A 23,700-nucleotide genomic window follows, 5' to 3' on the forward strand; every position below is an offset into this window, starting at 1 on the left:
TGAACAGGGGCTGGGGAGCTGTCCATGCCATCAGCTTTGTCACTGGCTAGTCCGGAGGCTGGCCAAGAGAGTTTTTGTTTCTCTCCAGCTAAGTCGTGGGGAAGGAGGCGGGCTTGGTGCTCAGAGCTCTGCAGAAAGCCTGTGCAGTTAAAATACGTGTCTGTGTTCAGCCAGCCTTGTTCCTAGGAAGCCGTAGAGCTGGCCCCAGGGGAGCCCTCTGCAGACTCATTCCTGTCAAATGCCTGCACCCAACACACGTCCTCTCCCTCACCCCCACCCTTGTCACTCCACGCTCCTGAGGCTGTCGTGGCTGGAGCTTCAGCGGATGTCTTCGCTTCTTCCACCTCTCAGAGCCATTATTTGTGATTTAATTAAAGAGGGGTTTTCACAGAGCATTTCAAACAAAGAGCATTTCAAAGGTTGGAGTCATAGCCCACGTAAGAGAGAGCCAGGAGTCAAGAACAGGGGGAGCAGGGAGGCAGAGAGGGAGCAGAAATAGAAGCAGAGGACTGAGGCTGAGAGAGAATAAAAGACAGTGAGAGCAATCCCGATGGGGATGGTGATGGGAGGAGGGAAGCAGAGGTGGAGGGAGGGAATGCAGATTTTAGAGACAACAGCTGCTTCTCCTTCCCTCTGGTCCTCTCTCCATCCCCTCTCCTCCAAATGTGACATCTTCATGTCCATCAGAGAAGGATGTTAGGACGCAAAGGAAAGGGTCCAAAGATGGATGAATGGATAAAGAAGATGTGCGACGCGATATGTATGTTGCTGTTCAGTAACTCAGTTGTGGAATATTACTCAGCCAGGAAAAGAAAGGAAAGCCTGCCATTTGTGATCACACAGAAGGACCTTGGGGGCATTCTGCCAAGCAAAATAAGTCAGAGAAAGACAAATAGTGTATGAATCCCTTATATGCGGGAGTCAAACGCATAGAAACAGAGAGCAGACTGGTGGTTTCCAAGGACTGGGAGGCTTGTGTAGCTTTGCAATGTTCCCTGAACTTTTGACCATATTTATTAAGGTTTCTGGACAAGAAATTCCTTCAGCATCTTTAGAGGAGAGAATAAGAAAAAAAAGACGCAAGCCTCAGATACCCACACCTTTACAGCTCCCAGGAGCTAAGCCATGAAACATCCAGCTTTGTTCAACTTAAAACTTTCTCTTCCAGGACTTCCCTGATGGTCCAGCGGTTAAGAATCCACCTTCCAATGCAAGGGAAGCAGGTTAGATCCCTGGTCGTGGAACTAAGGTTCCACATGCTGTAGGGCAATTAAGTCCATGTACTGCAACTAGAGAAGCCTATGCATTGCCACGAAGGCCCAGTGCAACCAAAAAAAATTTTCTTTTTCTCTCCCAATTATTGTTGACCATCTCCCTGTGGCACAATGTTCATGGATTACCTTCTGTGTACAGTTTTTTTTTTTTTTTTTAGTGTTTTGTTTCACTGCACAGACATATGTATTTTTCTACTGTGAGCCAAAATCCTTGTAAAAAGCTCCTTAGAAGAATTGTTTTTAAATCCAAGTTACATTGCTTGTGAGTATCTTAAATGGCTAAAAATGGTTACAAAGAAAGGAAAAATCAGCAAGCAAACCACAGAAAAAAATGGAAAAGTAAAGCAGAGTTGGCCACATTACAATCAGACAAGGTTAAAGCAAGGTAGGAGGGTGGAAAGAATTTGGGCTTTGGACTTAGACCTGAGTTTTTGTCTTAACCTTGACTGATTATCAACTGCCTTATTGAAAATGCTGGGATTAAATGATACCTACATTTCAAGGGGGACTGGGATAATTAAAATGAATGATACAGCCTATGTATAGAACTCATGAAATATCTGGCTCATGGTAGATAGCTCCATAGAGGGTAGTATTTATTTTTATTATCATTATCTTACAATAGATTTCTGCTCTGAAACACAAATGTGGTAGATCATTGATGATTTCAAGATCTAACTCCTGAAATAAATATGAATCCTTATATTCATGTAGAGTAACAACCAAATGACTAGTTCTGATGTGTTATAGATTTTCCTGATCCTTCTCAAACAGACCAGACCTCGTATTGACAAGACCCTTTGTGCTATTGGGATGTTGAAATTGACTGTCTAGACAGGGGGCTGAAAGTCAGATCCATGCAGAGATCAAGCTGGAAATGAGGATGAGTCAAGTCGCCTGGGTTGGATGTACACTTCTGACACAGATATCCTCTTGTGAGTGTATTAAACACATAAGATATATTTCAATTCCACAAAACCAAGTCTTTTGGAAATGTGTGGCCCTCTCAGTCTGTGTTTGTTTTCCTGCATTGGATAGTGGTGGTTTAGTCGCTAGGTCATGTCTGACTCATGCAATCCCGTGGACTGTAGCCCACCAGGCTCCTCTGTCCATGGGATTCTACAGGCAAGAATACTGGAGTGGGTTGCCATTTCCTTCTCCAGAGGATCTTCCCAACCCAGGGATTGAACCTGGGTGTCTGCACTGCAGGCAGATTCTTTACCGACTAAGTTACCAGGGAAAGTATTGGATAGAGATGAGTATAAAAACTTTCACTTTTTCCTTCATCATCTGAAAGAAAAACACCCCAAAGGCAATGATCCATGTCCAGAAGCATTTGGATTTAGACTCTGAGAGGCGGTAGGGAGGGGTGGGGAATGCAGCAAATTGGACATTGTCTGCTCCAGCAGATGACTGCTGAGGGAGCTGGGAACTACTACATTATCCAATCTTCCCAGTCACAGGAAAGGTGGATTTTTATGCAGAATATTCCAATACTTATGTAAATGTCATCCCTTAATTTTTTTAAACAGTATGTGGGCTGACATTCTGTGGGCTCAACACCTCTGTAGACATTCAATCAGTAAAGGTCTCTAATCAAAATCATCTGGCCATGGGAATCACCTCATCAAAACCACACAGTCATTCATGTATTTCACACATGTCCTCCTCCCACTGTGTTCAGAGCACTTCTGCTAGATGCTGGGAGAAGTGGAGTGCAGTGTTTGCAACTGTGGGTTTTAGACTCAGACATTTTTTTAACTTTTTATTTTATACTGGAGCATAGTTGATCCACCTGCAGTGTAGGAGACCCAACTTTGATCCCTGGGTCAGGAAGATCCCCTGAAGGAAGGGAATACTCACTCCAGTATTCTTGCCTGGGGCATCCCATGGACAGAGGAGCCTGGCAGGCTACAGTCTATGAGGTCACCAAGAGTTGGACATGATGAGCAACTAACACACGCACACATAGTTGATTAATTTTATTGTGTTAGTTTCAGGTGAACAACAAAGTGATTCAGTTACACAAATATATGCATCTGTCCTTTTTCAAATTGTTTTCCCAATTAGGTTGTTACAGAACATTGAGCAGAGTTCCCTGAGCTGTACCGCAGGTCCTTGTCAGAATCTCTCTCTCCTTTGAATCCCAGCTCTGCCAACTTCTAGATATGGTGCCACTGGACGATATTCCTTAACTCTCGTTTCATAAATAAAGTAAGGATTATTCCTGACTCTTCAAGTTGGTTCCGAGAATTAAATGAGATAATGCATTAATTGTTCTCAGTGAACATGTATTTGCTGATTGTTTCTAGATTGGCACAAATAAAGACACACATTAATCATCACTAACAGCCTTGTAGCTTCCCAGGTGACTCAGTAGTAAAGAATCCATCTGCCAAGGCAGGAGACACAAGAGATGAGGGTTTAATCCCTAGGTTGGGAAGATCTCCTGGGGGAGGAAATGGCAACCCACTCCAGTAATCTTGCCTGGAGAACCCCTTGGACAGGTGGGCTACTAGCGCATGGGATCCAAAGAATTGGACATGACTGAATAGACAGACAGAGCAGCCCTGTGATGGGGTCCGGGAATTTTATCCTGCATGTTTATCACCTCCTTCCCTGGCCAGCTTCCTTCCCTTTGGCTGGGGCTCTTTGTTGAGCCCTCAGATGGCCACCACCCAGAGTACCAGAACTGATGCAGATACAGACGTTTCTTCTTTGGACATTTCAGCCGTCATGTTGAATTATGGGGCTGAAGTTTCAATGTGCCACAGAGTCTTGTAACACAGTGCTGCATCGGATGTCATGAATCACCTGGTCCTGTAAGACCCAATTTATGTCCGGCCGCAGAGCTGTATTTTCACGTGTCATGTCTCGTTGCATGCATCCTCACTGAGTGACTGAGGCAGTGGCTAAAAATTCTCCTAAATTCAGTGTCCTGGGCCCTGCTGCTGTATCAAGGATCTCCTCCTTTTCCTAGCCCAGCACATTCATCCTCCACCTCCCTGAAGTCTCTGCCTGGTTCCTACTAGAAAGTTCACTTACTGATATCTCCTGCTTCAGCCTGTTTGCCTTTTCTGCTTCAAGGCTTTTCCAAAAGCTCCCAGCTGCCCTCCTTCCTTGACTGAGAGTTGGTGCTGACTGCACTCCCGGCTGTAGACACCATTGCGTTCTCCCGAGTCCTCTGCGGTCCTGTGTGTTTTCCCTTCTACTCATACTCAGCTCTGAGGACTTCTAAAACGCTGCTCATTTTTATGACATTTCTCACAACTGGATATAAGTTTTATTTTTGTTCTTGCTGGAAAGAAAAGTCTAACTCTCTGGGGTCAGAGGCTTGTGCATTTGAGAGTCACCTACCTACCAGTGGTTTGACTTTTGGCTACTTCCTTGTCACCTTGAGCGAAGATTCATCATCTGTTAAATGAGGTTGCAAATGGTAACCGATTTGGACCCTTGTAAAGACTGAGTAGACAATGAGATTGGCTGTCGCTACTTCTGGCACAAATTAACACTCAACAAATGTGCCTGGGTAGAGGCCAGGGATGCGCTTAAACCTCCTAGAGGGCACAGAGGATTGTGTGGCCCAGAATGCCTGTTGTGTCCTGGCTGAGAAGCCCCACCCTTCCTTCCTCCATCCCAGGAAGGATTCAGAAGGATGAGGTCCATCTGTCCACCTGGAGGTCAGCAGGCCCTGCCGTGTCGCCTTCCCTCCCTTCCGCTCCTCGGAAACAGCCTGCGGGTCTCAGTCCACACCAGGGCCAGGACCGTCTGCTCACAGCACTCTCCCTCCAAGAGTCCTCCGATGGCTCCTCCGGGCCCTTTTGAAAAATGCCAAGACGCTCCCTGAGCCTTTATCACGCTTCTCAAGGCTATGCTTTTTCCTGGTGTCATTTTCTCCACCTGACAAGAAGAGAAGGAAACATTTTCTCAGCAAGACAAGCCTCAGTCTTGACCTTTAATCTCCGCGGTTTGCAACCTGTCAGTCAAGAGAGGGGTGAAGGTCACCTACCTGCTCTTAGGTGACCCAGGCCTCCTTGCCTGCTCTTCAGAAGGTCACCAGGTCCAGCTCTGAATTTATGACACAGACAAGCCCAACCATCATGACGGGCCATTAACAAGCATCGTGCAGTCTGTGTGGCTGGGAAACTATGGTCCAGAATGTCAAACTGCTCTTAGACTTAACAAGACAAATAATTAATTCTGTTCTTTTAATGTTTTCCAGAAAAGCTCTGTACGTGAGAGCAATTCACACTCTTGGAATTCCGGAAAGTCAACTCTATGCTCCTGGTTTTATCATCTTTAGCCTCCAGAATCTAGGATGCCAGCTCCAAACAAACCAAGCACATCCCATGCTAAGTCGCTTCAGTCATGTCTGACTCTTTGCAACCCTATGGACCATAGCCAGCCAGGCTCCTCTGTCCGTGGGATTCTCTAGGCAAGAATACTGGAGTGGGTTGCCTTTCCTCCTGCAAGGCATCTTCCTGACCCAGGGATCGAACCTGGGTCTCCTGTGTCTCCTGCATTGGCAGGCAGGTTCTTCACCACTAGCGCCACTTGGGAAGCCCTAAGCACATCTCCCTGGAGGCCAAATGCTTTTGGCAGTGGCCGTTGCATTTGGGACTAGAGAGCTTCTGGCCCCAGTGACAGGAGGCCACATCCTTTTTCAGTGCAGCTTGGAGGATCCCACTGTCAGCCAGGGCCGCTCTAACACAGCTCATCCCACAATGCCCATTAGCGTCTCAGCCTGCCACCTTCTGTTCCCCACAGTTTGCTGCCTGCAGAAGGACCTTGCTGCGACCACAGCGGCCCCAGATGGAGCCCTTTAGGAGACAGTAAAACCATTCCATGGCCCTGTCCATGGGCTGCTTATCAGTCTGGATGAACAGCTGGCTGACCGATTTCCCAGGCTCTCTGGTCTGTTGCTCAGACACCTGGGAATCCCTTCCCAGTGTCCCTGACAATGTACCCTCTCCGACAACTTGAAACTGACTCACTGTTATATATATTCATCCCAAAGCATCAGCTAGCCGTTTACCTGATCTCTGCTTCCCAGAATTTCATTCTGTGCACTGCTCTGGGCACAGAAATAGCCCTCTGACCCAGAGGAAGCAGTCCTGTGGTTTGTACATGGCTCCCGTGGGATGCAAATATTGATGAGGAAGGTTCTGAGTATCCACGGGAAGTAATACTTGAAGTAACTTGTCATCAGCTTTTCAAAGGTGAACGGTTTTGATTGGACTTGATTCCTCAGTCCCTCTGAAATATTTTGAAGTCTAATCAACAGGCAATCCAGTAATGGCAAAGATTCTTCCTGAGTTAAATAATTTCAGTACCATTGACAATTTTTTTTACGTTCGTTTATTTTGAGCTAATGCAAGTTCACATGAAATTGTAAGAATTAATGTGGAGTGATCCAGTGTACCCTGCAGAGCCCTAGACCAAGGTCATGGGAGTAAAGTCTTGTACCAAGGCCACAGACGTGGAGCTCTGTACCAAGGTCTTCCCTGGAACTGATCGAGCCCCGTAGCAACCGTTGCCATGAGCCCCCCTGACCTACACTGGCCAACTCCCTAACTCCACATTAGGTAAAATATCCTCCCTATAGCACACTAACCAATCATCTAAGCTACCCTAGCAGCAGGAATTTTGTCTCAGGGCTATAAAAATTGGCTAGTAGCCTGTGAAAGGCATCGACTTCCTTGAGTCAGCCCGCTGTCGTAACAGTGTCTCCTGCTCTAATTGGGTTTCCCTGGTGGCTCCTGCGATGCAGGAGACCCTGATTCAATCCCTGAGTCAGGAAGATCCCCTGGGGAAGGGAATGGCTACCCACTCCAGTATTCTTGCCTGGAGAATCCCATGGACAGGGGAGCCAGGTGGGCTACAGTCCGTGGCGTGGCAAAGAGCTGGACACGACTGAGCAACTAACACTTTCATCTGCTCTAATAAACTCTCTTCTCCCTTCATTCTGCCTTGTGTCTGGAAATTACTTTCCAACCTGCACTTGGACCACGACATACACTTTATCTAGTTTCCCCAAAATGTAAGTGTTTGCAAAACTAACATATTGTATGTATGCATATATGTATGTATATCACAACCAGCATTTTGCTATCCACAGAATCAATATACAGAACACCTCTGTCAACTCAAGGATCCTCCATGTCACCCTTTTATAGCCAAAGAAACCTTCCACCTCCCCCTCTCTTCAAGTTAATCTGCTGCAATTCCCATTTCTACGATTTTATCATTCCAAGAATATTACCTAAATGGAACTATGAGTACTTCCTTCTGATATTGGCTTTTTTTCACTCAAAATAATTCTCTAGAGAGTCATCCAGATTGTTTTTATGTATCATTTGTTCCTTTTTTTTTTTTTTTTTTTTTTACTGGGCAGTATTTCATGGTATAGATTTAGTTAGCTATCCACCTGTTGAAGGACATCTGGATTTTTGGTTTTAGGAATCAGTTTAGTCACTCAGTTGTGTCCGACTCTTTGTGACCCCATTAACTGAAGCACATCAGGCTTCCCTGTCCATCACCAACTCTCAGAGCTTGCTCAAGCTCATATCCATAGAGTTGGTGATGCCATCCAAAATCTCATTCAGCCTTCGTAAATATCTATGTACAGATTCTGTTGGAGCATCAGTGTTCATTTCTCTGAGATACAGGTCCAGGATAGTTGTTATTTGGTAGTTGCATATTTAGTTGTTTTTTTTTTTTTAATTATGCTTTATTTATGTATTTATGGCTGTGCTGGGTCTTCTTTGCTACCAACGGGCTTTCTCTAGTTGTGACGAGTTGGGGTGACTCTCTAGCTGAATAAGGAAGGATAATAATTGCCAGGTTACTTTGTTCCCAGTCTTAGAGAGAAAACATGCTGGAGCAAATTATGAAAGTTTCCTTTTCGCTTCCTATTTTCTGAGATTTTTTTCTTTAATCAAAAATGGGTATTGAGTCTTATCAAATGCTTTTCTTGGCCAGTTGGTGTGATCATGTGATTTATTTCTTTAAGTCTGTTAATGTGATGAACTATCAAATACATTGCTTTTCAAATATAGCGTCCCTAGAGTAAACCCCACTTGCTCAGATGTATAATTATTTTCACAAAATGTTGAATTCTGTTGGCTAGTATTTTGTTAAGGGTTTATATGTTTATATTCATGAGGGATGGTTGTACTTTTCTTGGCTGGTGGCTCAGACAGTAAAGAATCTGCCTAGAATGCGGGAGTCTCAGGTTCATTCCTGGGTCAGGAAGATCCCCTGGAGAAGGGAAAGGCAACCCACTCCAATATTCTTGCCTGGAGAATCCCATGGACAGAGGAGCCTGGCAGGCTAAAGTCTATGGAGTTGCAAAGAGTCAGACACGACTGAGTGACTAACATTTTCTCCCTTTGAACAGTCTTTGACTGGCTTTGGTATTAAGCCGTCTGCTTAATACTAACTTCTTCAAATGATCTGATATATTTTCCTTCTTCCATTTTGGGGAAGAGATTGTTTAGATTTTGGTGTTGTTTCTTCCTTAAATGCTTATTAGAATTTTTCAGGGAAACCATGTGGGCCTGGAAGTTTATCTATTATAAATTCAGTTTCCTTAATAGCTGTAGCATTATTCACATTATCTATTTCACACTGAGTGAGTTCTGATAGTTTGTGTTTTTTAAAGAAGTGGCCCATTTCATTTAAGATGTCAAGTTTATGTATACAGAGTTGTTTGTAGCATTTCCTTATTGTTTCGTGTCTGCAGGGCCTACAGGATATCATTTGTTTTATTCCTAATATTACAATTTTTTATTCTCTTTTTTCCTTTGTCAGCCATCTAGAATTGTGTCCATTTGATTTGTCTTTTCAAAGCACCAGTCCTATGTTTCACTATCATCTCTATTATTTTCCTATAACCAATTTCACTGATTTTTGCTGTTACATGAAATATTACCTTCCTCTACTCACTTTGGGTTTTTTATTCTTCTTTTTCCAGCATTCTGAGGTGGATCCTTAGATTATTGATCTTAAACTTTCCTTGTTTCTAATGAATGGGACCCCAGGGACTATACAGTCCACACAATTCTCCAGGCCAGAATACTGAAGTGGGCAGCCTTGCCCTTCCCCAGGGGATCTTCCCAACCCAGGGATGGAACCCAGGTTTCCCACATTGCAGGCAGATTCTTTATCAACTCAGCTTTCAGGGAAGCCCTAATGAAAGCAGCTAGTGCTATAAATTTCCCTCTCAGCACTGTTTTAGCTGTGGACCACAGCTTTTGTTATGCTGTATCATCATTTACATTTAGTTCAGTGTATATTTTATTTCTCTTGATACTGTGTTATTGACTTATGGATTACTGAAAAATGTGTCATTTCATTTCCAATTGTTTGGAGATTTTCATTATCTTTCTTTTATTAATTTCTAACAAGATTCCATTGTGGTTGGAGAGTGCATTCTGAGTGATATTAGTTCCTCTCAGTCACTTGAGGGTTGTTTTCTGGCCCAGGACATGGAATTCCTGGTATATGTTTCACAGGCATTTGAAAAAACTACAAACAGTAGTTCTCACCCCACACACATGAAGTGGTGTGAACTACGTGAGGTGATGGATGTGTTAATTAGCTTGATTGTTGTCATATTGTTGTTTAGTTTCCCAGTTGTGTCTGACTCTTTGCAACCCCATGGACTGTAGCATACCAGGTTTCCCTGACCTTTACCATCTCCCAGAGCTTTCTTAAACTCATGTCCATCCAACCATCTCATCCTCTGTCGTCCCCTTCTCCTCCTGCCCTCAATCTTTCCCAGCATCAGGGTCTTTTCTAATGAGTTGGCTCTTTGTATCAGGAGGCCAAAGTATTGGAGTTTCAGCTTCAGCATCAGTACTTCCAATGAATATTCAGTACTGATTTCCTTTAGGACTGAGTGGTTTGATTTCCTTGCAGTCCAAGAACTCTCAAGAGTCTTCTCCAACACCACAGTTCAAAAGTATCAATTCTTTGACACAGCCTTCTTTATGGTCCAATTCTCATATCCATATATGACTATGGGAAAAACCATAGCCTTGACTAGATGGACCTTGGTTGGCAAAGAAATGCCTCTGCTTTTTAATATGCTATCTAGATTGGTCATAGCTTTTCTTTTAAGGAGCAAGCATTTTTAAATTTCATGGCTGCAGTCACCATCTGCAGTGATTATGGAGCCCAAGAAAATAAAATCTGTCACTGTTTCCCTATCTATTTTCTATGAAGTGATGGGACCAGATGCCATGATCTTAGTTTTTTGAATGTTGAGTTTTAAGCCCACTTTTTCACTCCCCTCTTTCACCTTAATTATGAGGCTCTTTAGTTCCTCTTCGCTTTCTGCCATAAGAGTGGTATCATCTGCATATCTGAGATTATTGATATTTCTCTTGATTCCAGCTTGTGCTTCATCCAGCCTGGTATTTCACATGATGTACTTTGCATATAAGTTAAATAGGCAGTGTAATGATATTCAGCCTTGACGTACTCCTTGACCGATTTGGAACCAGTCCATTGTTTCATGTCCGGTTCTAAGTGTTGCTTCTTGACCTGCATACGGGTTTCTCAGAAGGCAGGTCTGGCATTCCCATCTCTCTAAGAACTTTCCACAGTTTGTTGTGATCCATACAGTTAAAGGATTTAGCGTAGTCAATGAAGCAGAAGTAGATGTTTTTCTGGAACTCTCTTGCTTTTTTTATGATCCAACTGATATTGGCAATTTGATCTCTGGTTCCTCTACCCTTTCTTTCTTTCTTTCATTTATTTTTATTAGTTGGAGGCTAATTACTTTACAACATTGCAGTGGTTTTTGTCATACATTGAAATGAATTAGCCATGGATTTACATGTATTCCCCATCCCGGTCCCCACTCCCACTTCCCTCTCCACCCGATCCCTCTGGGTCTTCCCAGTGCACCAGGCCCGAGCACTTGTCTCATGCATCCAACCTGGGCTGGTGATCTGTTTCACCCTAGATAATATACATGTTTCGATGCTGTTCTCTTGAAACATCCCACTCTCGCCTTCTCCCACAGAGTCCACAAGTCTGTTCTATACATCTGAGTCTCTTTTTCTGTTTTGCATATAGGGTTATCATTACCATCTTTCTAAATTCCATATATATGTGTTAGTATACTGTAATGGTCTTTATCTTTCTGGCTTACTTCATTCTGTATAATGGGCTCCAGTTTCATCCATCTCATTAGAACTGATTCAAATGAATTCTTTTTAATGGCTGAGTAATATTCCATGGTGTATATGTACCACAGCTTCCTTATCCATTTGTCTGCTGATGGGCATCTAGGTTGCTTCCATGTCCTGGCTATTATAAACAGTGCTGCGATGAACATTGGGGTGCACATGTCTCTTTCAGATCTGGTTTCCTCGGTGTGTATGCCCAGAAGTGGGATTGCTGGGTCATATGGCAGTTCAATTTCCAGTTTTTTAAGAAATCTTCACACTGTTTTCCATAGTGGCTGTACTAGTTTGCATTCCCACCAACAGTGTAAGAGGGTTCCCTTTTCTCCACACCCTCTCCAGCATTTATTGCTTGTAGACTTTTGGATAGCAGCCATCCTGACTGGCGTGTAATGGTACCTCATTGTGGTTTTGATTTGCATTTCTCTGATAATGAGTGATGTTGAGCATCTTTTCATGTGTTTGTTAGCCATCTGTATGTCTTCCTTGGAGAAATGTCTGTTTAGTTCTTTGGCCCATTTTTTGATTGGGTCATTTATTTTTCTGGAGTTGAGCTGGAGGAGTTGCTTGTATATTTTTGAGATTAATCCTTTGTCTGTTGTTTTGTTTGCTATTATTTTCTCCCAATCTGAGGGCTGTCTTTTCACCTTGCTTATAGTTTCCTTTGTTGTGCAAAAGCTTTTAAGTTTCATTAGGTCCCATTTGTTTATTTTTGCTTTTGTTTCTAAAATTCTGGGTCATAGAGGGTCCTGCTGTGATTTATGTCGGAGAGTGTTTTGCCTATGTTCTCCTCTAGGAGTTTTATAGTTTCTGGTCTTACATTTAGACCTTTAATCCATTTTGAGTTTATTTTTGTGTATGGTGTTAGAAAGTGTTCTCGTTTCATTCTTTTACAAGTGATTGACCAGTTTTCCCAGCACCACTTGTTAAAGAGGTTGTCTTTTGTCCATTGTATATCCTTGCCTCCTTTGTCGAAGATAAGGTGACCATAGGTTCGTGGATTTATCTCTGGGCTTTCTATTCTGTTCCATTGATCTATATTTCTGTCTTTGTGCCAGTACCATACTGTCTTGATGACTGTGGCTTTGTAGTATAGTCTGAAGTCAGGCAGGTTGATTCCTCCAGTTCTATTCTTCTTTCTCAAGATTACTTTGGCTATTCGAGGTTTTTTGTATTTCCATACAAATTGTGAAATTATTTGTTCTAGTTCTGTGAAAAATACCGTTGGTAGCTTGATAGGGATTGCATTGAATCTATAGATTGCTTTGGGTAGTATAGCCATTTTGACAATATTGATTCTTCCAATCCATGAACACGGTATATTTCTCCATCTGTTTGTGTCCTCTTTGATTTCTTTCATCAGTGTTTTATAGTTTTCTATGTATAGGTCTTTTGTTTCTTTAGGTAGATATACTCCTAAGTATTTTATTCTTTTTGTTGCAATGGTGAATGGTATTGTTTCCTTAATTTCTCTTTCTGTTTTCTCATTGTTAGTGTATAGGAATGCAAGAGATTTCTGTGTGTTAATTTTATATCCTGCAACTTTACTGTATTCGTCGATTAGCTCTAGTAATTTTCTGGTAGAGTCTTTAGGGTTTTCTATGTAGAGGATCATGTCATCTGCAAACAGCGAGAGTTTCACTTCTTCTTTTCCTATCTGGATTCCTTTTACTTCTTTTCTGCCCTGATTGCTGTGGCCAACACTTCCAAAACTATGTTGAATAGTAGTGGTGAGAGTAGGCACCCTTGTCTTGTTCCTGATTTCAGGGGAAATGCTTTCAATTTTTCACCATTGAGGGTGATGCTTGCTGTGGGTTTGTCATATATAGCTTTTATTATGTTGAGGTATGTTCATTCTATTCCTGCTTTCTGGAGAGTTTTAATCATAAATGGATGTTGAATTTTGTCAAAGGCTTTTTCTGCATCTATTGAGATAATCATATGGTTTTTATCTTTCAATTTGTTAATGTGGTGTATTACATTGATTGATTTGCGGATATTAAAGAATCCTTGCATTCCTGGGATAAAGCCCACTTGATCATGGTGTATGATTTTTTTGATATGTTGTTGGATTCTGTTTGCTAGAATTTTGTTAAGGATTTTTGCATCTATGTTCATCAGTGATATTGGCCTGTAGTTTTCTTTTTTTGTGGCATCTTTGTCTGGTTTTGGAATTAGGGTGATGGTGGCCTCATAGAATGAGTTTGGAAGTTTACCTTCTTCTGCAATTTTCTGGAAGAGTTTGAGTAAGATAGGTGTTAGCTCTTCTCTAAATTTTTGGTAGAATTCAGCTGTGAAGCCATTCCGTCCTGGGCTTTTGTTTGCTGGAAGATTTCTGATTACAGTTTCGATTTCCTTGCTTGTGATGGGTTTGTTAAGATCTTCTATTTCTTCCTGGTTCAGTTTTGGAAAGTTATACTTCTCTAAGAACTTGTCCATTTCTTCCAAGTTGTCCATTTTATTGGCATAGAGCTGCTGGTAGTAGTCTCTTATGATCCTTTGTATTTCAGTGTTCTCTGTTGTGACCTCTCCATTTTTGTTTCTAATTTTGTTAATTTGGTTCTTCTCCCTGTGTTTCTTAATGAGTCTTGCTAATGGTTTGTCAATTTTGTTTATTTTTTTCAAAAAACCAGCTTTTAGCTTTGTTGATTTTTGCTATGGTCTCTTTAGTTTCTTTTGCATTTATTTCTGCCCTAATTTTTAAGATTTCTTTCCTTCTACTAACCCTGGGGTTCCTCATTTCTTCCTTCTCTAGTTGCTTTAGGTGTAGAGTTAGGTTATTTATTTGACTTTTTTCTTGTTTCTTGAGATAGGCCTGTAATCCTATGAATCTTCCCCTTAGCACTGCTTTTACAGTGTCCCATAGGTTTTGGGTTGTTGTGTTTCATTTTCATTCATTTCTATGCATATTTTGATTTCTTTTTTGATTTCTTCTGTGATTTGTTGGTTATTCAGAAGTGTGTTGTTTAGCCTCCATATGTTTGAATTTTTAATAATTTTTTTCCTGTAATTGAGATCTAATCTTACTGCACTGTAGTCAGAAAAGATGACTGGAATGATTTCAATTTTTTTGAATTTACCAAGACTAGATTTATGGCCCAGGATGTGATCTATTCTGGAGAAGGTTCCGTGTGCACTTGAGAAAAAGGTAAAGTTGATCGTTTTGGGGTGAAACGTCCTATAGATGTCAATTAGGTCTAGCTGGTCCATTGTGTCCGTTAAAGTTTGTGTTTCCTTGTTAATTTTCTGTTTAGTTGATCTATCCATAGTTGTGAGTGGGGTATTAAAGTCTCCCACTATTATTGTGTTACTATTAATTTCCTCTTTCATACTCGTTAGCGTTTGCCTTACATATTGCAGTGCTCCTATGTTGGGTGCATATATATTTATAATTGTTATATCTTCTTCTTGGATTGATCCTTTGATCATTATGTAGTGTCCATCTTTGTCTCTTTTCACAGACTTAATTTGAAAGTCTATTTTATCTGATATGAGTATTGCGACTCCTGCTTTCTTTTGGTCTCCGTTTGCGTGGAATTTTTTTTTCCAGCCCTTCACTTTTAGTCTGTATGTGTCCCTTGTTTTGAGGTGGGTCTCTTGTAGACAGCATATATAGGGGTCTTGCTTTTGTATCCATTCAGCCAGCCTTTGTCTTTTGGTTGGGGCATTCAACCCATTTACATTTAAGGTAATTATTGATAGGTATGGTCCCGTTGCCATTTATTTTGTTGTTTGGGGTTCACGTTTATACCACCTTTCTGTGTTTCCTGTCTAGAGAAGATCCTTTAGTATTTGTTGAAGAGCTGGTTTGGTGGTGCTGAATTCTCTCAGCTTTTGCTTGTCTGTAAAGCTTTTGAGTTCTTCATATCTGAATGAGATCCTTGCTGGGTAGAGTAATCTAGGTTGTAGGTTATTCTCTTTCCTTACTGTAAGTATGTCCTGCCATTCCCTTCTGGCCTGAAGGGTTTCTATTGATAGATCAGCTGTTATCCTTATGGGAATCCCTTTGTGTGTTATTTGTTGTTTCTCCCTTGCTGCTTTTAATATTTGTTCTTTGTGTTTGATCTTTGTTAATTTGATTAATATGTGTCTTGGGGTGTTTCGCCTTGGGTTTACCCTGTTTGGGACTCTCTGGGTTTCTGGGACTTGGGTGGCTACTTCCTTCCCCATTTTAGGGAAGTTTTCAGCTATTATCTCCTCGAGTATCTTCTCATGGCCTTTCTTTTTGTCTTCTTCTTCTGGGACTCCTATGATTCGAATGTTGGGGCGTTTCACATTGTCCCAGAGGTCCCTGAGGTTGTCCTCATTTCTTTTGATTTTCTTTTTTCCTCTCTGCTTCATTTATTTCCACCATTTTATCTTCTACCTCACTTATCCTATCTTCTGTCTCCGTTATTTTACTCATGGTTCCCTCCAGAGTGTTTTTGATCTCATTTATTGCATTATTCATTTTTAACTGACTCTTTTTTATTTCTTCTAGGTCCTTGTTAAACATTTCTTGCATCTTCTCAATCTTTATCTCCAGTCTATTTATTTGTAACTCCATTTTGTTTTCAAGATTTTGGATCATTTTTATTATCATTACTCTAAATTCTTTATCAGGTAGATTCCCTATCTCCTCCTCTTTTGTTTGACTTGGTGTGCATTTTTCATGTTCCTTTACCTGTTGGGTATTTCTCTGCCTTTTCATCTTGTTTCGATTGCTGTGTCTGGAGTGGGCTTTCTGTATTCTGGTGGTCTGTGGTTCCTTTTTATTGTGGAGGTTTTACCCCGTGGGTGGGGTTGGACGATTGGTTTGTCAACGTTTCCTGGTTAGGGAAGCTTGTGTCAGTGTTCTGGTGTATGGAAATGGATTTCTTCTCTCTGGAGTGCAATGGAGTGTCTAGTAATGAGTTTTGCGATGGGTCTATGTGTTAGATGTGACTTTGGACAGCCTGTATGTTGGCACTCAGGTCTATGTTCCTACGTTGCTAAAGAATTTGCATGGTATGTCTTGTTCTGGAGCTTATTGGCTCTTGGGTGGTGGTTGGTTTTGGTGTAGGTATGGAGGCTCTTGGATGGTCTCTTATTCCTTAATGTTCCGTGTAGTCAGGAGTTTTCTGGTTTTCTCAGGTTTTGGGCTTAAGTCTCCTGCCTCTGGGTTTCAGTTTTATTCTTCCAATAGTCTCAAGACTTCTCCAACTTTACAGCACTGATAATAAAATTTCTAGGTTAATGGTGAAAAGATTCTCCACCGTGAGAGACAACCAGAGAGGTTCACAGAGTTACATGAAGAATAGGAGAGGGAGGAAGGGGATAGAGATGAGCAGGAGGAGAAAAAGGGGGGACTCAAGAGGAGAGAGACAGATTTACACAGTTATCTGTTCCCAAAGTGTTCTCCGTAGCCCAGACACCCACAAAGATTCACAGAATTGGATTGGGAAGAGAAGGGGAAAGGAGGAAATAGAGGTGTTATGAGGTAGAAAACAGAGAGTCAAAAGTGGGAGAGAGTAATCAACACACTCCTGAATAGAAATGGGAACTGAATATTGGATTCTTAAATGTCCAAAATTTATATCACATACTGAAAAACAAAGATTAAAAATCTGGTGTAGAGGTTAGACTCTTTGAAACACAATATTTAAAAACAAAAACAAAAACACACACAAAATTTAGAAATATATATGAAGTTCGGTTTAAAAATAGGGCTTCTCTCTCTTTTCTTTTTGGCAAGGTTATAGTGAAATGAAAATAAAAATTAAGGAATAATAGAGGAGTATTAGAGGACTTTAAAAGGAAATAGGAGAGAAAAACAAGAAAAAGAAAAAATGAAAAAGAAAAAAAAAATTTCCCCCTAATTAAAAAAAATCATAAAAATATATGAAAATGAAAGTTGAGGAGTAATGGGGGAGTAATAGGGAATTTTAAAAGAAAATAAAAGAGAAAAAATAAAAAAATAATAAAGAAAAATTTTAAAAAGGAAAGAAAAAAAATTTTTTTAATTAAAAAAAAATATATATATGTAGGAATTTCTCTGGAGCTGTTGCGGTCAGTGTAGGTTCAGTTCAATTTCAGATAGTGCCTCTTTCCAGCTTACACTTCTCGATATCTATAGGCCCCTTCCGGTGTAGTCGGTGTTACCTTCAGGGATTTTAATCTATTGCACCGGTCCTTTCTGAAGCGGTTCCCTTTGTTTATTTGGCTTCTGTTTGCTGTCTCTTCGGTGTCTAATTTCCGCCCTGACACAGGCGGGCGGAGGTGATCTCTTATTTAGGTTCGCTAGTTCCGTTCTGTCCTGCTATGGGGAGGGCGGGGCGCTGCAGACAGACACCGCTCTGTGTGGATAGCGCTCACCGTGCTCCGGCCACACTGGGTTTGCCCCGCTCACGGGTGTCTGTGCTTTCCCCGTCTACACTGCTCAGGCTCCCGGCTGCTCTATATGGAGCGGGCCCTGAGTTGAGTGCGGTTCCAGTTTTCGGGTACTCCACAAAAGCGCGGATTCGGTTGCCGCCTGCGTTTTGTGCCTTCCCCGGCCTGAGCGGTTCAGGCAGCCAGGGGCTTGGGCGTACTCTCCCCGGGTACGGCGCGCTTTTTCCCTCTGCGGTTCCAGCGTGCACCGTCGCTCGGGTCCCAGGAAGTCTTTAGATAGGAACCGGGGGCCTGTTTGCAGTGTGGGAGGGGGTGGCCTCTCTGGGGCTGAGTTTGCCCCTTTCCCCTCCCCCCTGCCTCCTACCTCCAGCGGGGATGGGCCGGCTCTTCTCTGGAGTTTCTCAGTCCCTTTGTTTTGTGAACCGCTGGCAGTGTGTTCCGGCCAGTTAATTTTCTCCCTTGCTATCCCACGGTTTAAAAGAGCTCCCTCCGATTGCTCTCAGGGCCTTCGGGCCGGTCCTTTCCCTAAGCAATGCCGCCCACTCCTCTCCGTTCCGCCCCACCTTGTTGGTGGTGGGTGCGGGCGTCTGGGGTACTTTTCTGCTGGGAGTTGCTTTTAGGCATGTAATCTGTGGGCCTTATTTAATTTTTCCTCCCAGTTAGATTGCCGAAAACTTCCCCCAGTCCCGCCAGTGCGAGGGTTTCCTGGTGATTGGAAACTTCCTCTATTAAGACTCCCTTCCTGGGACGGGTCTCCGTCTGTAGCTCTTTGGACTCCCTTATTATCTTTTGTATTTTGTCCTACCTCCCTTCGAAGACAATGGGCTGCTTTTTCTGTGCCTGATGTCCTCTGCTAGTGATCAGAAGCTGTTTTGTGAAATTTGCTCAGCATTCAATTGTTCTTTCGATGAATTTGTAGGGGAGAAGGTGGTCTCTCCGTCCTGTTCCTCCGCCATCTTGGCTCCTCCCCGCCTCTGCCTTTTGTTAATCCAGCTTGAACATCTGGAAGTTCTCAGTTCATGTACTATTGATTAGCTTGATGGTGGTAATCACTTCACAGGGTATATGTAGATCAAACCATCGGATTGTACACCTTATTGTTGCTGTTGTTCAGTCAGTAAGTCACATCTGACTCTTTTGCGACCCCACGGACTGTAGCCCACCAGGCTCTTCCGTCCATGGGGTTTCCTGAATAAGAATACCAGAGGGGGTTGCTGATTCCTTTTCCAAGGGACCTTCCTGACCCAGGGATCGAACCCACATCTCCTACATTGGTAGGCGGATTCTTTACTGCTGAGCCACCATTGTACACGTTAAATAAATACAATTTTTTATTTGTCAATCATACTTCAATAAACTGTGGAAAATTCTGAAAGAGATGGGAATACCAGACCACCTGACCTGCCTCTTGAGAAATCTGTATGCGGGTCAGGAAGCAACAGTTAGAACTGGACATGGAACAACAGACTGGTTCCAAATATGAAAAGGAGTATGTCAAGGCTGTATATATTGTCACCCTGCTTATTTAACTTATATGCAGAGTCCATCATGAGAAACGCTGGGCTGGATGAAGCACAAGCTGGAATTGAGATTGCTGGGAGAAATATCAATAATCTCAGATATGCAGATGACACCACCCTTATGGCAGAAAGTGAAGACCTAAAGAGCCTCTTGATGAAAGTGAAAGAGGAGAGTGAAAAAGTTGGCTTAAAGCTCAACATTCAGAAAACTAAGATCATGGCATCTGGTCCCATCATTTCATGGCAAATAGATGGGGAAACAGTGGCTGACTTTATTTTTGGAGGCTCCAAAATCACTGTGGATGGTGACTGCAGCCATGGAATTAACAGATGTTTACTCCTTGGAAGAAAAGTTATGACCAACCTAGACAGCATATTAAAAAGCAGGGATGTTATTTACTGACAAAGGTCCATCTAGTCAAGGCTATGGTTTTTCCAGTGGTCATGTATGGATGTGAGAGTTGGAGTACAAAGAAAGCTGAGTGCCGAAGAATTGATGCTTTTGAACTGTGGTGTTAGAGAAGACTCTTGAGAGCCCGTTGGACTGCAAGGAGATCCAACCAGTCCATCCTAAAGGAGATCAGTCCTGAATGTTCATTGGAAGGATGGATGTTGAGGCTGAAACTCCAATACTTTGGCCACCTGATGCGAAGAGCTGACTCATTTGAAAAGACCCTGATGCTGAGAAAGATTGAAGGTGGGAGGAGAAGGGGACAACAGAGGATGATATGGTTGGATGGTATCACCAACTCAATGGACATGAGTTTGAGTCAACTCCAGGAGTTGGTGATGGACAGGGAGTCCTGGTGTGCCGCAGTCCAGGGGGTCACAAAGAGTTGGACATGACTGAGGGACTGAACTGAGCTGAACTGACTTCAATAAAGCTTGGTGGGTGGGGGGAATTTATGGGGCATCTCCTATATGCCAATAGAGGGAGGTGCAGAGCATGGTGAAAGTAGTATGATGTAATGGTAAAGGGCAGAAGTGGGCTGGAGTTGGGATGGGTGTGTAGATCTCTAGAGAATTGAGAGCCTGACTCCATCCCCTATTAGCTGGGTAACTTTGAGTAAACATTTAGACTTCATTTTCCTCCTGTTTAAATGTGCCAATTGCTCAGTCATGCCTGACTCTTTGCGACCCCGTGGACTTTAACCCACCAGGCTCCTCTGTCTATGTGGATTCGCCAGGCAAGAATACTGGAGTGGGTGGCCATTCCCTTCTCTAGGGGATCTTCCAAAATCAGAGCTTTAACCCGGGTCTGTTGCATTGCAGGCAGATTCTTTACCATCTGAGCTACCAGGGAAGCACTGGGTATAATGATAGTTGCTACCTTTCAGGATGGTTGTATCATGAATGAAGGACTTTACTGGTGGCTCAGTGGTAAAGAACAGGTCTGCCAATGCAGGAGACACAGGTTTGGTCTCTGGGTCAGGAAGATACCCTGGAGAAGAAAATGGCAACCCACTCCAGTATTCTTGGCTGGGAAATCCCATAGACAGAGGAGCTTGGCAGGTAACAGTCCACAGGTTGCAAAAGTATCAGACTCGACTTAGTGACTAAACAACAACATCGTGAATGAGTCAATGCATGTCAATTACAGAGCACAGTGCCTGGGCCACATCGTAAGGGATCAGTAAATGCTAGCTGCTGCTGCTGCTACCAAACCTCAGTGCTTGATTCTCTAACTTTGGCTGCCTGTGTATTAAAGTCACCTGGGGAGCTTTTAAAATTTTGATTCCCAGCCATATCTCAGGTCCACTAAATGATCATCTTTGGGGAAGAAAGCCAGGAATCAATATTTTTAGAGCTCCCTTGGTGATCCCAAGGTGTAGCCAAGATATACCTTGTGCCATGGAATCAGAGAAGATTTTAGGGATTCTCACCCTCCCTCTGGGGAACTCACAGCCTTCTTGAGAAGACTGGTGTGTAAGGAGATGTGATCTGATGATGCAGGTTTGGGCAAGGAGCTAGGAGAAAACAACAGAAAGAGTGGTTGGTCCTAAGGTATCTTTGAACATAAAAGGCATTAAAGGTAAAGGAAAAAAAAAAGAACTTCACACTATTTTTCTTGTTTATGTACAAAAGAAAGTAATTGCCTATGAGTTATTTTCCGGGCTTCCCTTGTGGCTCAGATGGTAAAGAATCTGTCTGCAATGCAGGAGACCTGGGTTCGATCCCTGGGTCAGGAAGATCCCCTGGAGAAGGGAATGGCAATCCACTCCAGTATTCTTGCCTGGAGAATCCCATGGACAGACGAGCCTGGTGGGCTACAGTCCATGGGGTCACAAAGAGTCAGACATGACTGAGCATGCACACTATCAGAGGAAGTATAGCTTTGCTGACAGGGCCAGGTCTCTAAAACTAAAATGAATTCACATGGTTTGTGATCAATTGTCACTGCAGCCCTTGGAAACAACAAAACTAGTGACCTATCCTTTTCCAAATAGGAATGGGAAATCATTTAGGGCCACTCACTCTGATCAGAGAGCAGCCAAACAGACAAGCCACCATCCACTCGGGATTGAGGCTGACTCATGAGCCAAGATCTCAGCCATCTAAATCTTTATAAGTGCCTTGAAAGGGTTCACTACCTTTATTTTGCTCGAGGCATAGATGGAACTTGACTTTGGGAGAACTTATTGAAATCTATTGGAGTTTAAAAGACCTAAGTAAATGATTCCTCTGGAGAAGGAAATGGCCACCCACTCCAGGATTCTTGCCTGGAGAATTCCATGGACAGAGGAGCCTGGTGGGCTGCAGTCCATGGGGGTCACAGAGTTGGACACGATTTAGTGACTAAAGAGCAACAAGTGAAAATTTCTCCCTGTGTTGGATCAGTCTGGTGGGCACCAATATCAGGAGCCCCTGCTCCATGCATCCTCAAGAAGGAGATTGGTCTGAGGTTCTTTTAGCTTCTCAAAAGCACACGATTCTTGGCTTCAAACTAGACTCACTCTACATTGCAGTACTCCCTCTAGTTTCTTCCAAATCTTGCCCCTTTGAATTCAGAGCAGAGGGTCCCTCACAAAACAGATGCTAGTTTCCTCTTTGCCAGGACCTCCTGACTTCTGTAAACTCAGCTCTCCCTCCCTCCCTGCCCCACCATCATCTTTTAGGTCTTGTTCTTTTATTTTTATTTATTTTTTGGCTTCACTGGGTCTTCGTGGCTGCTCGAGGGCTTCCTCTCGTTGCGGCGAGGGGGCTGCTCTCTCGGTGCTGTGTGCAGCTTCTCATCACGGTGGCTTCTCTTGTTGCCGAGCATGGGCTCTAGGTTTGAGGGCTTCAGTAGTTGCGGCTCGCGGGCTTAGTAGCTCCACAGCATGTGGAATCTTCCTGAACCAGGGACTGAACCTGTGTCCCCTGCATCAGCAGGCGGATTCTCAACCACTGGACCCCCAGGGAAGTCTGAGGTCCTGTTATTTTACCTGCATCTAAAGTGCCCTTACTAGTTTATTCAGACATATTTATGGTGTCTTTTTTAATTTGTCCCTAGAACTGATGTAGATTCCATGGATGGATAAAATGGAGGATAAATTAGACAAGCTTTCTGTTCTCTGGGAGGTCAGGCTCTGTGTTTAAAAAAAAAAATCCTACAATAGAGAGACTTCAGATAACAAAGGGGAAATTTAGACCCCTGTCAAGAGAGCTTTAACATAGTGGGTAAGAAAGAAGAAAAGCACAGGTAGTAAAATATATTTTACAGCATTTAGCTGGGAAAACAAAGAGAAAAAACAAAAAGAATCAATTATGGTAATAAAAGGATTAGTTCTTGAGAACCATAGAGATGCTGGTTAGAACACAAAGACAGAGGGAGAGGACGGTGAGGCCTTTTTTTGTCCTTTGCCTTAGATCACTTCAATTATGTTTGAATATTAAGCCCCTTTCTGATTAATGATATTACAGATACCTTTGGGATTTCTTTCTTTTTTTTTTTTTAGGAAATGGGTTTTATTTATTTATTTTGTCCATGCTGGGTCTTGGTTGCTGTGCACGGGTTTTCTTTAACTGCCTCTAGTTGCAAGGGCTGCTCTCTTGTTGTGGAGCACAACACAACATGCCCATATGCCCTTGTGTCTACGGCACATGGGCTTCAGTAATTGTGGCTTCCGGGTGGGAGGGAACCTCCCCGACCCGGGATTGAGCCCGTGTCCCCTGCATCAGCAGGTGGATACCGAAGCACTGGACCACCCGGGAAGTCCTTGTTGGGATTTTCACACTAAGGGAGGTCGTGAAGCAAAGTGGGCAGTAAAGATCGAATCTGGCCTCATTGCTTGCCCACCCTGTGATTTTTGACAATTTTCCCCATTTCTGTATACCTTGATTTTCTCATCTCTCAGTAGTTCCACAAAAGGAGATCCTTTA

This window comes from Odocoileus virginianus, chromosome 33 (genome assembly GCF_023699985.2).
Source record: "Odocoileus virginianus isolate 20LAN1187 ecotype Illinois chromosome 33, Ovbor_1.2, whole genome shotgun sequence".
In the NCBI taxonomy this organism is placed as follows: Eukaryota; Metazoa; Chordata; class Mammalia; order Artiodactyla; family Cervidae; genus Odocoileus; species Odocoileus virginianus.